This window comes from Arvicola amphibius, chromosome X (genome assembly GCF_903992535.2).
Source record: "Arvicola amphibius chromosome X, mArvAmp1.2, whole genome shotgun sequence".
In the NCBI taxonomy this organism is placed as follows: domain Eukaryota; kingdom Metazoa; phylum Chordata; class Mammalia; order Rodentia; family Cricetidae; genus Arvicola; species Arvicola amphibius.
Genome location: NC_052065.1, coordinates 117,337,614 through 117,352,196, shown reverse-complemented (window position 1 = coordinate 117,352,196; position 14,583 = coordinate 117,337,614). Strand labels below are relative to the sequence as shown.

The following is a 14,583-nucleotide window of genomic DNA, read 5'->3' as shown; positions in this document are numbered from 1 at the left end:
AATGGAGATTCCTAATTGTCTAGTAAAAAAAACAAAGTCTGCATCTGACTCCCCCGAGAAGAAACCTGAGTTTCAGTCATGATTAAATGAGGAGTGTGGAGTGTTCACAAGGGCTTTAATCAGGGTGGTATGGCAGTGGCCTGTTTTAACTTGATCACATTATGATTAAGTTTTTGTAAACTAATATATGTTTCATTTTCAATTCAGTTAAATGAGAAGAGCCTACCATTATTAGATATTACCAAAATGCCCTAATGAGGGAAGACTGGACTTGCCGTTTTCAATTGCTATGGACTTCCTGATTATATAATCTGTGTATTAAAGGAAATCAATGAACATTCAAATTAAATTCACCGAACTTTAAGCGCAAAATATATTTCCCTATACCTTTGTTTATTTGTTTTTTCTCGAGGTGTAGAGTCTACTAGTTGAGACTCATTGATTAGTTTTAGTGATAAATTTTACAGGGCTCTCTCCCCTCATATACCAGTTCCTAAAATAGTCTATCCTGTCCAAGGCACTGTAAATGTGGGTGATGAATAGGTACCTCCCTAGTAGGTGTCTGTTATAGTTGTGCTTCCTTTTAACTTGAGACAAGCACCATCTTATGTAAATGCATTCACTTTGTAAATGTAAATGCCTATTGGGTCATCGAACACCCCATGGTGGAAGAAACAGAACAATGTGGGAGGTGCGAGAAAAGCTGTCTGGGGACAGAAATGAAGAAAATTGCTAAGTGGGTAAGGGATTGAATCAATGGCCCTGAAGAATTTTCTGGAGGGGGCTGGGCTGGAAAGTACAGGGCCGGTTCTGCTGGGCGAGTGCGTTGGGGAAGCCCGCTGACTGGCATTTGCAGAGGCAGTCGAGGGCCTTGCTTTCCTGGACAAGTGGGCCCTGTTGGGAGCAGTTTGCAGCAATCCATTAGGTTCTTTTTCATGTAGTCTAAATTTCGAAGTGTGCTGTTCACCAAGTGTGACTCACAGAGTAATAAACCCCTCTAAATCAATGTGTAAGGCATCATCAAGATAAACAGGAGGGACGCTTTTCTATTTTTGCCTGTACATTTATGTTTTATTTCCCGCCTACTTCTAAGAAAGATTTGAGGGGACTTCCAAAGGACATTGTTACTCATGCCTAGGAGTATTTAAGAACCAACTCTGAAAGTCGCCTCCATGAATATTATATAAATAGATAAGGATGATTTATGAAAACCAGTATGTACTGTGGCTCTCTTCCCTTAGCTCTGGGGGATGGGTAAGTAAGGGAGTTATTTGGGGTACTTGCTTGATTCTTGCTTCAGTGTTCCTTTAAACCCTCTTCCCCAACATTTGTGCTCTGCACGCAGTGTACTTGCTCCCTGTCTTGTTGCTTTATCTCCTTTAGAAAGTCTGCTAACTGGTGAACTTGTGTGTGTCAGTTACCTATAGGCTGTAAGGATTTCCTGGAAGAGTCAGGGAAAGAGTAGAGGGCTGGAATAATCTCGTTTAAGGGTCGACTCCTGACCTGGAAAGTGTATATAGCTTAGTTATAGATAAAAACACAATAACACATGTCAAAACTTGGGAAATAGGTCCTGACTTGTCTCCAAGACTGCAGAGTCAGGTCACCCTCCTGGAGCCCTGTGTCAGGTCAGAACCCTAGCCTGTAGGTTTGTTGTGATAATTGAGTGAGCACATTTCAGTCCCCTGGCGTTGTGTCTGATCTATAGTCAAAGATGAGTGAGCATTTGTGACAACTGAACATGGATGCACGCAAGACTTCTTTAAGGCCTCCTCGATTGGTGAGTCAGACCCATCCGTACAGTCTGCGAACAATGCAGTTTCCAGTACTAGAAAGGCTCTATTGGGATCAACTTTAAGCAACTTCCAAATGCCAAGGCAATGATGCCTGGTGTCTGCTTTGGAAGCCCAGATTTGTATATGGACTGCCAATGAGACCAAGTGCATGAGGACCAAGGAATAACTCCCCCAGGCTGCCTCCAAAGGTCACCTCACATCCAAGCCCCTCTGCTATGCCCACCACATTTATCACTTTGAAACCAAATGCTAAACAGTTATCTGCAGAGCTTCTGGAATTGTTTAGAAAATTGTACCTGTTAATGAGCTGAAGAAAGGAGCCAGGCATGGTGGTGTACAATCTGTAATCCCTGCTCTCAGGAGGCTGAGGCAGGAGGATCATCATGAGTTGAAGGCTAGCTTGACCTTTTTGGGGGGGTCTTTTTTTCTTGGTTTTTTTTTTTTGAGTCAGGGTTTCTCTGTGTAGTTCTGGCTATCCTGGAATTCACTCTGTAGATCAGGCTGGCCTTGAATTCAGAGATCCACCTGCCTCTGCCTCCGCCTCTGCCTCCCAAGTGCTGGCATTAAAGGCATGAGCCACCATTTTGTGGTGCAGCATAACCTTTTAAAGCCTAAGAATAAGTTGGGGTTATAGGCAGATACACTTTTGTAAGCCTTCAGCTTCTTACCTGGACCTGCACTTTTAGGAACTGGTTGACAAATCCAAAATGGGGGTGTGTAGAACCCTTAAACTTAATTCTCTCGATTCCCTTTCATGGACTTGCCTTGGCAACCTGGGAACAGACAGCTCCAGTGCTCAGTACAGGACCAAGATGGAACGTGGATCAGGTCATTGCTTTGCCGTAGCACCTGACTCTGGGTTTGGACACGGATATGCTGGTGAGAAGGGAGCAGCTGACTGGCATTGCCATTGTAATCCTGGAGCCCAGGGTGGCAGGTTCCCAGTGCTAACTAATGTTTCCTTAAAAGATCCCGAGAAGTGTGTGGGGTAACACATATTTTATCATAGTTATTCTGGCTCCAGGAGTGCAATGAAAATGTTAGCCTTGGCATATCAATCGTGTTTTACAGATGACTGTAATTTCCTGAATGTCAAAACTCCAAATTTTTCTACTAAGCAAACTTTTCAGTGGCAAAACAGATTGCCTCCATAATGTATCACTGTGGGCAGGAAAAATGAAATCTTTATGCACTGTATTATGAATCAATGAGGCATTGAGATTCTTGGAAGGGTGAGTGGACTCTGGAAAATGAAAAACTGCCGCTATTCCATCTCCACAAACCGCCGTTCGGGGAGCAGAGGCTTTGGTGGCGTTCAGTGTGTGGGCCACGAAAATATCAAATTCAAGTTGAAACCAGTTCCTGTCTTTCCTTGCATTTTGAGGAGCAAATGCCACTGTAAATAGAGTGGGAGTCAGGTCATTTAACAAATTCTTGCCCAAAGGCTTCCTAATGTGATTTCCTTTGCTTCTAGAATAACAGCTCTGGTAGGACTGCGCATTTCATTAAGAAGAAAGCCATACACCAGTGGGAGGCTGGGGAATCTCTACCAGGTGTCGTGCATTTTGCTAAGCAATTTACTTACGTTAGCCCATTGAAGAATCGCAGTCCTGTGCACTAGATGTCCAGAAGAGGAGAGGCACACTTGAGAGGCATTATATGATGTACTCTAGAACTTGCCTCCAGGGCTTCCTTTCTCCAGAGACTTAAATATGAAGAAGCATTTGTCAGTGGTTGGATTTTCTGCGTGATTCTGGGCCCATGAGGTCAATAGGAAGAGAGCAGGATAGACAGAAAGAGAAGCTACTCTCTTCATGAAACACCTATGACCTTGGAGGGGCATGAATTACAAGGTCTGATGAGCAGCATCCTCTAGAGCAGTGCTTCTCAGCCTTCCCATTGCTGTGACACTTTAGTAGAGTTCCTCATGGTGTGCTGACCCCCTCAACCATGAAATTATTTCGTTGTCGTTGCCACTTCACAACTGTACTCTTGCTGCTGTTGTGAATCGTAATGTAAAATCTGATATGTGACCCCCCCCCCCAAAAGGGGTCAGGATGTCCAAAGAGTCATTTCTCGAGGTTCATACAAATACATGGTGGCTTCAGCTGTGAGTATCAGGAGGAAATGAAGCCTTATGAAGACCGTACATTTGGTGCTCTGAATTCAGGGGTCCACTTCTGTGGGTTCACCTAGCTCTAAGAGAGAAATATTTGGGAAAATATGTGACTGTCCTGAACACCTGCAAATATTTTTGTATGTCACTAATCCCTAGACAGTGGAGTATAAGGATTATTGGCACAGCTTTTGCATAGTATCCACATTGCGTTTGGACATTAGAAGTATTCTAGAGACAGTTCATCTGTATGGGAGGATTTGTATGGTGTGGCTGTGCCTCACTCACCAGTTTAGGTAAGTAAGGGACTTGACCGTGTGTGGATTTGGGCATCTGTAGACACTTCTCAAACTCTTCCTCTGGATTTCTTGTAAGCTCTTTGGAAAGAGAGGGCAAACAGACCATGTTGCACCTGGGGAAAACAGCATGGAGCATAGCCATTGGCGGCCATCTGCTGTGAAGCAGCAGGAGATCAGTTCCCTTAGTTGGTGTGTGTGCTTCTAGAGGCAGGGAGGTCAGTTCCCTTAGTGTGTGTGCTTCTATAGGCGGGGAGCATTGCTGAGAATGAAGACAAGACCCAACCAGAAACTTAGTGATAAAAGTCATTGGCATCATTCTGCCAAAAGTCAGCCTGCTAATTTCCTCTGTAAAGCCTGGGGCTTTTCCCTTTGTAACTCTAATTTCATATGAATGTGATTTATTATTGCTTTTTAGTTAGTCCACAATTTTTATCACTGTACCTTACTCTTATTTATCCCAGTTTTTTCTTTCCCACTCTTTCTGGTCCTCATGCCTCCTCTCTGCATATCTCATGTATTTTAAACCAGAGGTTTCTGACAGGTTCTCAGCCCCAGTATAATTCCTGTGGGGTCCTCTGTGTTCCTCCTTAACTGCTTTTTCTTTCCTCTAAACTTGACGTTCAGTATTATGCATGCCTTTTACACCGCCTTCTCCACCCCCAAACCATCTCCTCTCACTGTGGCGTCTGGTTATAAGTTCCCAGGAGGCTCTCTTGGAGGTCCTGTAGTCTCCTCTACAGAAATGATAAATCTTAATAGGTTATGACTGCCAGGAAGTGGTGACTCACACCTTTCATCCCAGCACTAGCGAAACAGAGGCAGGTGGATCTCTGAGTTCCAGGTCACCCTGGTCTACAGAGCGAGTTCCAGGACAGTCAGGAGATACACAGAGAACCCTGTCTCGGAAAAAAAAAAAAAAGAAAAAAATAATAAATATATAAATAGCTTAAGATTCTCTACTTCTTATTCCCTATCATTCCCATACACACACACACACACACACACACACACACACACACGCACGCACGCACGCCACGCACACTCACACACTCACTCACATGGTAGATTCTTAAACCAAAGGCATACATCTTCTATGTGGACTTCTGGCCTCTGTTCCCCAGCACTCTTCAAATCAGAGCACCCCACCAGGCTGGCTCTGGTTTCTTGTGCTGGTAAGAGTTGCAGAAAGCCCCACACTACATCACACCAAATTCCTTTCATTCTAAAATAAGCAAAGTGGCACCGGATAGCAAAATGAGACTGGGCGTCTAGACATGGGTTTAAGATATATGCAACTTGATCGCTTACTAGGTATGTGGCCTTTCACCTTGCTGGGCACTAACTTCTGGGTTTTGTGGAATGGGCTAGACCTGCCTATTTTGCAGGCATGCCATGAGGATCGATCTAATGAGAGCGAAAGTAAACATGCTACATTAAAAAAGATCTTTTTCAGGACAAAAGAAGAAAGAGGCTGTGGTGCCTTTGGAAAGGTATGGAGCAATAGCGCTTTCATCCCTGAAAATGCACCAGGGCTTCTCGTGAAGCACCTCGGCGCTAAGGCCCCCAACATCCCAACAGAGCTTGCTCTGCTGAACTGCAGTGACCCTGGCTTTTTCCCGCAGCCTACCTGCCCACATAGCAACTGTCAGTCCATTCTTTCCAGGTGAAGGTCGGTGTGTTCGCCCCACACCTTGACTCATGAATGTGAAATGGAAGGAGGTGGAGAAGCGGGGGACGACGGAACTTCAAAAATAGCCCTGGGGAAATCAAATCTTGCTTTAACTTACTGTGTTCATGACTGATTCATGATTCTGGAGGGGGGGGGGGTTGATCAAACTGTCACCAAATGGCCTCATTTCAAATTCCTTTGCTTTCTTTGAGCAGAAAGAAAAAAAAAACCCTCTTGATGATGACTATGAAAACGGCCTTTCTCCTGTACACAGTAGCCAGCTCCCTGCAGGCTGTGACTCTCAGAAGGCCTCTTGGGCACTACTCTCCCTAATGATGTTTGAACTTTCCTCACTGAGTGAGGAGGGCGCGGCACTGCCCTTTAGGGGTGTGGCCTTCTCACAGAATTTTTCTGGTGCTCTTACACAGGTGGTATTGGTCAAATGCATTTCCTCCCAGACCTGAGATTTTGAGAAAGGTAAGCAAAGGAAGGGGGCATTGGGAGAGGGGTAAAGAGACAGAGAGGAGATCAGACAGAAAGATATGGGACATGGGATGGGCAGTGCCAATCATGTGAGTAGTTAGACCTTCTGACAGCATAGTACAAGAAGCAACAGCAGCTAAGGGTAGAGTATTTCAGGCTCCCTGGGAAGAGCTGGGAAAGAAACAGCCTTTGCCACCCTTTCTTTCAGTTAGGATTACGATGGTGACATCTTCTGCTGCTGGGGAAAGGCCAGCACTGGGAGCCCGTTAGCTCTGATGGATGGAACAAGGAACAGATGTAGAGCAGGTAGAAGATGAAAAGGAGCATCCTGGGCAGATTATAAGGTTTCATGGCAGATGATTCATCAATTGTCCCTCAAGTATGACATCTTGTAAGATGTCTAACCCTCGAAAGGTGCCCAACTGTTTGACTCACAGAACAAGTCTGTGGTTGGTGAGACAAAACTGGAGAAAGGAATTCTTCCAACATTAGTGTTTACTCTGCAAAAGAACAGTGAAAATCACTGCCCTGGGCGTTTTAGAAGAGCTGCCTTCTAGTCCTGGGCCCAGTGCTGACTAATTGTATCTCCTTGGGCTAATTGCCTACTCATTTGGAAGCCTAATTTCCTCATTTTGTTTTAATGCTTGCCTTATATTATTCATCAAGAGAGAATGATCAAAGAAATCCCCAATCTTCATTAAGCAGACCACTCGGTCTCATTGCTCTCCCTCCATTCCTCCACCTTTCCCTCTCTCTCTGTTTTCCTCCTCCCTCTCTCCTCTTACGGATGAAGATTTTCTTCAGTCAACCTTTGTGTACCACCAATGCAGGCCGGAGGGTATCATCAAGAATCTGCGGTCTTCAAAGGCCTGCAGTCCCCTTCCAGTCACCATCTCTGAGAATGAACCTCTAGTAAGAGAGATCAAGCGAGGCAGGAAAGCCCTGCCCTGCACGCGGCATATAAATGAATGAGTGCAGCTTTGCATTGGCACATGTTCAGTGTCAGAACTCAATGGAAAAGCCCGAGGATGGTGTTCCCTTCTAGGAATTGCCTTAAGTTGGGAACTCAGGATCAGACATCTCCCTCCGAGTGAGCGCCAAACTGTGAGACCTCTTTAAGGCTTTGCGATCATCCCGTGAAAAGAAGTGAGCTTCCCCCATCGGAGGAACTGCCTTGGCATAAAGCCCGTTTCTGTTTGCCAGTCATCTAATCATGATATCTAAATAATAATAATAATAATAATAATAATTTTAAATTAGAAAATTAAATGCTGAGTAAGAAACTAGAAACTTGGTTTGGGACTGTGGCTCTGCCACAAGTAGAATGTGTGAGTCCTTACCCTTCATCTCTAAGTCTTGGTGTGTCGTTGTTCAACTGTTTGGGTCCAGGGACCTTTAAGAGGCCTGTCAAGGCTCTGAACAGGATATGGATTTGTCCTCTATACCTGTGATGACCTCTGTCTTTAATCAGGTGGCAAGTTCTAGTGACAAGGCATAGCTTGGACTATCTACAAAGCAACCATAGCTAAGTGCACGGAAATTGGCATGGAATATTCCAGCCAATCCCCTCTGAGAACTACTCGCCCGCATGACAAACAGCTTGGCCAATCTCCTTTTCCACGGAGTGAGGCTCTGTTTGGCACAAGATGGTGTTTATAGCATGCCATTTTTAAAAACCTTCAGCTCTGTCAAAAACTGTGGCCTGTTTACATATTCACAAAACAAAGCGAAACTGTGACTTACGTTTTACAGTATACATCGGCATTGGATTTCCTGAACTATAAATTTACTCAGTCTAAACTGTTTTAGACCTGAAGAGAAATGTCTCTCTCTGGGATTCCAGACATTCCAGTGTGATTTTTGAACTGCTACCTACAGGAGCATATTGTGCGTGGGGAGGGGGCGGGTAATGGTGAGGGCACTCATCCCTCGGCTTTCCAATACTGCACCACTGGTTACAGAGGAGGGCCCTTTCTGCCTTCAAAGGGAAACAAGGCCGTCCAAACTTATTTTTCTACATGAAAGATAGCTAGCTCTCTGATGTATGGAACCTATAGTCCTCTTACAGGCTGACTTTAAAGATGGCAACTTCTGCCAAAGCAGGCGCTTGACGTGTTCAGTCCGTCCACCCTCCTCTGCTCGCTCCAGCTTGCTGCCAGATTCTTAGGGCAAAAGGTTAGAGGGCAGATTAAGAAGTTTTATTTATTTATTTATTTATTTATTTATTTATTTATTTCTGTGTTAGCACTATGAAGACCCAAGGAAGTAGTGGTCCTATACTCATGTTGATTTCCACACACATGTGGTGCTGCTGTGTTCTTCAGCATGTATGCCTTTGGCAGCTGGAATAACTAAAGGAAACTCTCTCCAGGGGGATAAGCCTATGCAATTCATGACCGCGCCAGCTCTCGAGACTCTGAATGGTTCCAATTCTTTCCAGTTGAAATGGTTAAGAAGGTCTGTGTCTCCCTACCAAAGCCAAAGTTTACACTTCATTTTTCTCGGCACCCTAAAACAATATTGGAGCTCATTAAAAATCAACCCGGGGCACAAGAAGGGCAGCCTTCATTTAGGAGAAACTTTCCCCCTGTGCCGTTCTGGAAACTAGCACAATGCTGAGAGCAGGCACTTTTCCTGACTAGGTTTCCTCTAATGATTTCTGCAAAAGAACACTTGAGGAGGTGCCTGCCCAGCTGAGAGTGTGTGCACAGCAGACCCTGGGTGAATGAATGGCACTAGCATGCTTAAAATGGCCCTAAATAATATTTATTGACCACTTACCATGTGAAAGGAGCATGGCTTGCTTCTGTGTCATTGTGGCAGTACTTAAAGGGGTCCATATGCCTTTGCATTTCTCGCAATTTGTAGACAGCCAGAGAACAGATGATCAGTTTCTGCATCTGTGGAATAAGCTGAAACTAAAGTAGTTATCAGCTACATCCCAACCCCAAGGCCCTGGAGCTCTGACAGGCTTCAATTCCATTCCTAGGGCTTCACAGTGGGACCACAAAACTGCAGCATTAGTCCCCGTTATTTAATACCCTGTCAAGGTCAACTGCCTCCTATTCCAGGTGTCGTTTCCCCCACCAGGCTGCTTTTGCTCCTGGCCCATGGCAACTGAAGCTGGGTACAAGAGTTTGGGCTCAGGGCTTATGCAGAACTACCAGACAATCAGTATCTGGCTGTGTGATTTTGAAGGATGGTTGACTTGAACCTTTTTGCTGAATACCCTTATCCATATAACAACACCAACAGCAATAATAGTAACTAACACTTTCTCAGTATTATCGTTTAAGCCCCCTAGCTTCAAAAGTCAAAGAACAGTCGATTCGATCTTTGGATGTACAGGTTACTGAATTAGATATCACTTGTGTCTTAGTTTTATTACCTCCAAGTTGAAACCTGAAACATCTTCTGGTTTATAGTGGTTGTACTGGCCAATCAAAAGGCAGGGCAGAACCATCTGATTTCCAGCTCACGAGGTTATAGGAAGCATCACCTGACGAGCTGGACGTAAACCAGAGTGACCACAGAGGGGCTGTTTAAAAGCTTCCTTGCCTGGTTCTGATGCCATGCGGTGTGAGATTCCCACTCCTCACACTCACCTACTCATGTTGGGGTGGGAGGAAGGAAGAGATCCAACCCTATCGCTTGCCTCAGATGCCCACCCCCAAGGTTTGGCAGCTTAGCATAGAATGTCACATAGAAAGAATAGAAAGACTCAGAACCTCCAAGAAATGCCATGTGGGCAGGAAGGAGGTCCTGGAAGGGAAGCTAGGTAGCCTGAGCTTGTTAATCAATGGCAAACTTGTTTGCATGTGACTTAAAGAAATTGTATTCCTTCGTGTCTCCTGCAACCCTGCCCCATCTACCTACCTCATGCACACACTAAAGAGGGTTTTCTCTAAAAGTACCCTCCTCCTCCAAAACACTTGGGCTATTAATGAACCGGAACTCACAACATAATTTTAGGAGGCAAAAATAGAGGTGGTTGGGACGTGCTGTAAGCTGCAAAGGTTTTCATGATGCCAAGAATCTCAGTGGATTCTGGGTAGACTGGTGACCACGGGCCATAAAGCTTGGAATTTCACATCTTGTTAAAAAAATCTCAGTTTTCCCACAGTTTGCAAAACCCTTAATATTTATGTACTTTGAAACCTATGGGGCTTTGGGAAAGAGGGAGTGACTTTTTTCAGTTAATACCCCCATGCCTGATTACATGAAAAATTCCATCTCAAGTTTGAATTCAGTCATAATAGAAGTCTTTCTTTTCCATAGAAGAAAAAAAAAACTGAATCATTTGTCTGTCCCATAAAAGATATCACCATAAACCACACTTCTGTTTAGTGAAGGCCATTTGTGCTCTGAGAAGGTTCCCCATGTCACAACCACTCCCCCACCTCCCACCCCCAGGGGGAGGAAGTTTGTTAAAATGCTACTTTATACCCAGAGAACCAGTCTCTTCCTTGAGGTATGAAGAAGAGCTAAAACATTTCCAAGAAGAGCTGAATACAGCCACTTGTTACTTTAAGACTAGGCCATGTCTTGAGACACCTGCCGTTGAGAATATTTGTTGTCTGTGTACCATAGAGCGTGCTACACCAACCTAGAAAGTATAGTTGAGGATGGACACGCCTAGGTTGTGTTTTAATCGCCTTAGACAACCCTCATACATGAGTTCCATCTTTGACAAAAACATTGTAGCTCATTTGGTGGGAATGAGACCTTCAGCCTGCTGCAGGTTGGTTTTCTGTTCCGAGATCCTTTTCTTGGACATGATACCCCCTGCTAAGGAAAGAAGTTCATCTCTTGAGTGACCATAGAGCATTTTGGTCATCCTATCTGTGGACCCCTAAGAATTGGTTTTGTCCCGCTTGGCTCCCTGGATGAATCAAGTCAAATGATAGCGCAGAGTATTAGCTTGAAAGGGGAAAGTAGAGGTTCAACGTCCACATCATTTGGGATTTCCAGTGTTGGGAAGACAATGAAATGAAATCATGGGTATCAATGCTCTTTGTAGCTCATTGTCTGCACATGTGATGCCTCTCACGTTTCACTAGATAATGCTTGACGACTAAGCCACAAGACTGTTGTGGCAAATGTACCAAAACTAGAACATCTGAATGAGCGTCCACCCGCTTCAAAGTAGTCCCCTTGCAAAGCCCCAGTCTTCTTTAAAGAGGCTGGCCGGGCGGTGGTGGCGCACGCCTTTAATCCCAGCACTCGGGAGGCAGAGGCAGGCGGATCTCTGTGAGTTCGAGGCCAGCCTGGTCTACAAGAGCTAGTTCCAGGACAGGCTCTAAAAAAAAGCTGCAGAGAAACCCTGTCTCGAAAAACCAAAAAAAAAAAAAAAAAAAAGAGGCTGTTGCCACTGCTGATCACAGCGTTTATGGAACTCCCCTTTGGGGACTGTCAATATATGAAGCACACAAGAAAATCAATTCAAACATCAACTGCAGGGCTGGAGGGATCTGGTCCCATCAGAGGCGTGTTTGCTTTTAATTCAATTTACCATGCTTTTATTTAGCTGAGACTCATATATTAATGTTGTTTGAACTGAGAGTCATCCTCCTTGCTTGGACTGTGTTATTTGCATGCAGCGAGAGGATCATAGCATTTCCTTCAGCCTTTTTTAGCTGAAGGTGGAGACCCGTCTCTCAGCATTAATGTTTCAAGCACATGTATACCCCCTACCGTTGGCTTAGTTTACTTAGTTTACCAACCACAACTCTGGTTTTCTATCACTCTCTATTCCTCCAAACCCAAGGTAAGTTGTGTAAAGACTGAACTTTCAGAAAAGAAATCCAAAGTAAACTATAGGTCTAATAAAAATTTTGCTCCTATTGATTTGGGTTAAGAAACTGTTTCCTTTCTTAAATTAACTTTTATTGATCACTCCTGTGACCTTAACTGCTATGAGTTTGCTGGCCTTCCCCCACTTAAAATAAAATGGCCTTGATATTTATTTCCTCTATGAATTGTGTAGAAAAATCCTCTGATGGCCTTTTGTGAACCAGTGGTCTCAAAGGAAAGTCAACATTTACAACTCGATCCACAGAACTTTGTTCAGGGAACGGGTCCCTGGATAGTGCCTGACAGAAATGGGCATCCGCAGAAATTCCCCGATCAATACGAGCAGGCTCTTGGGCCTTCTTTCCGTGAGAGCCTCACTTGATTGGAAAGACTTCTGATGGCTGACACCACACCTCTAGGCCAGAGATTCTCCAGCTCCAATGTGTAAGGGTACGTCAGAATTCCCAAGAGAGCTCACTAAAGCACAGGTTCCGGAGCCCTGAGACCCAAGTTTTGGAACAGTGGACGACTCAGGAAGCTCCAAGAGGATGGTGGTGCTGGTGCTAGGTCCTCACATCTAGAACCAACCACTCCTTTAATTTCTTCACAAAGCTTCAAGACCTGGGGTTTTGTCCCAGAAATGCAACGAGAAAACAAACAAAACAAAAACCCTTTTCCAGAATCAGAATATACACATGTAAATCCCCCCTTTTTAACTTGAGACATGACCTGGGGCTATGCTGTTCCTCTCAGAGTCTCCACTTAATGCATAAGTGACGGGCACAAAGCACTCCTAGCTATGGGTTTGAGGTGAGCAAGTACCCGCTCTCCACAGGCAGTCTACTTGACTGGAGTTAGTGAGTTCTTTCAAGGTTGGCTCCGTGTGCTAGCCTGTGTGACTGGTTAGATTGGTTTCTAGGGGCTCTTAGGGCCTCTGCTCCTCCTGCTTCTACAGATGATTTGCTGCTGCAGCTCTTTCTTCTTGCACGGACGATGCCGAGCTTCTGTGACTTCTACCTCGGGTTCTTACTGCAGAAGAAGTCAACAGTAAAACAAGTAGCAAAGCACGCTTGCTCTTCTCTCACATTTTAATGGCCTTGATCTTCTCAGCCTCCTTTTAAAGCGGCCTATGGCGTGAGAAGTCAGGTACAGCTGCTGAATATAACCAGATCTCCTTAAAATGCTCCATCACCAGTACCAAATGGTGTTTCTGTTACTAAATAGTGACATCTAGTGGCTCTTCATTATCAAAGAATAAGATGTACGTTTTTCGTGTTAGCTGCTCTGGCTGCCTTCATTCAATACTCTTTCATTAATCACTTACTTTATGTCAAGCATCACGCTAGGCCCAGAGGAGCTTATATCGATAAACAATACTTATTCTTTACCCTGTTAGTGTTCGTAGCCCAAAAGGGGAGGCAGAAAAATCACTAGACAATCACAGCATAGTGTAGTGATTGCCCCAGTAAAGCATCCCAGGGCAACCGGGTAGAGACGGGGAACTTATTTTGTCCAGGAAGGTTTTACAGAGGAGAAAACCTTTGAGTAAGTAGTGTGTCGTTTTCTAGGTGATGTATGAAGGACAAATAGAAAGAATGGGTAAACTATATACAAAGGCAGGGGCCTTGTAAATCATTAACTGGGATAAACATGAACAATGAAAAGGATTTTTGTATCCTTGGAGCACGACATAGAGAACATAATTTCTCAATTGTTGCCGTTTGGAAGATGAATGATTCTTTGTCGTAGGATGCTTGATCTTGTAGAATGCTTAATGCTGTTCTAGATTCAACCCATTGAAAACCAATACTAACTACTCCTTCCAGTTGCACCAATCAAAATCAATTTTGTCATTTATCAGTATTGCAGATAGCACAGTGAATGGTATGCTCATAAGAGACTAGACTGTGTAGCGAGAAGCCATGTGAGTCTGTTAAGGGTTCTCACGAAATTATTTAGGTATAAAATAGGGGTAAACACTCACTGATACAGAACGGGTTAGCTGCTGCCACTGATCCAGCTGCCTTCATCCAGTTGTTCTGTCCGGGAGTGAAGAGCAAGCCACCTGCTCCATTCCAACCACCCAAGAGAACTCAGGAGCAAGAAAGGGTGAGACCCTCTCCCTAAGCTTATAAACTGTCACATCCGCAGACAGGACCATGCCCTAGGATTCATAATCTCACAACAAGACTAGACAGAGAAGAAAGCTGGGCCCCACCCATGTGGCTATGTCTAATGCAGAAGACCTGGGTTTTTATAATAATTTTGAGAGAGTATTATTGGGAGGACTTACCGGGGAATGACAGGTCAGATGTAGATGTGGGACTGGGGAAGGAGCATAGGCCCGAATGCATACAAGTGGCCTAAGACACTGCTGTAGCAATCATCTAACACAGAAGTGATAAGGGCTTGCCATCCGGGTAGTGA

The 14,583-nt window shown here is 44.5% G+C and overlaps 1 protein-coding gene across 2 annotated transcripts in view; it reads left to right on the top strand.

The window, feature by feature from the left end:
- The window catches only part of Hs6st2 (heparan sulfate 6-O-sulfotransferase 2), a 277,086-nt gene that overhangs the window by 256,845 nt on the left and 5,658 nt on the right, over positions 1 to 14,583 (top strand). The gene's annotated exons all lie outside the window — the stretch shown is intronic.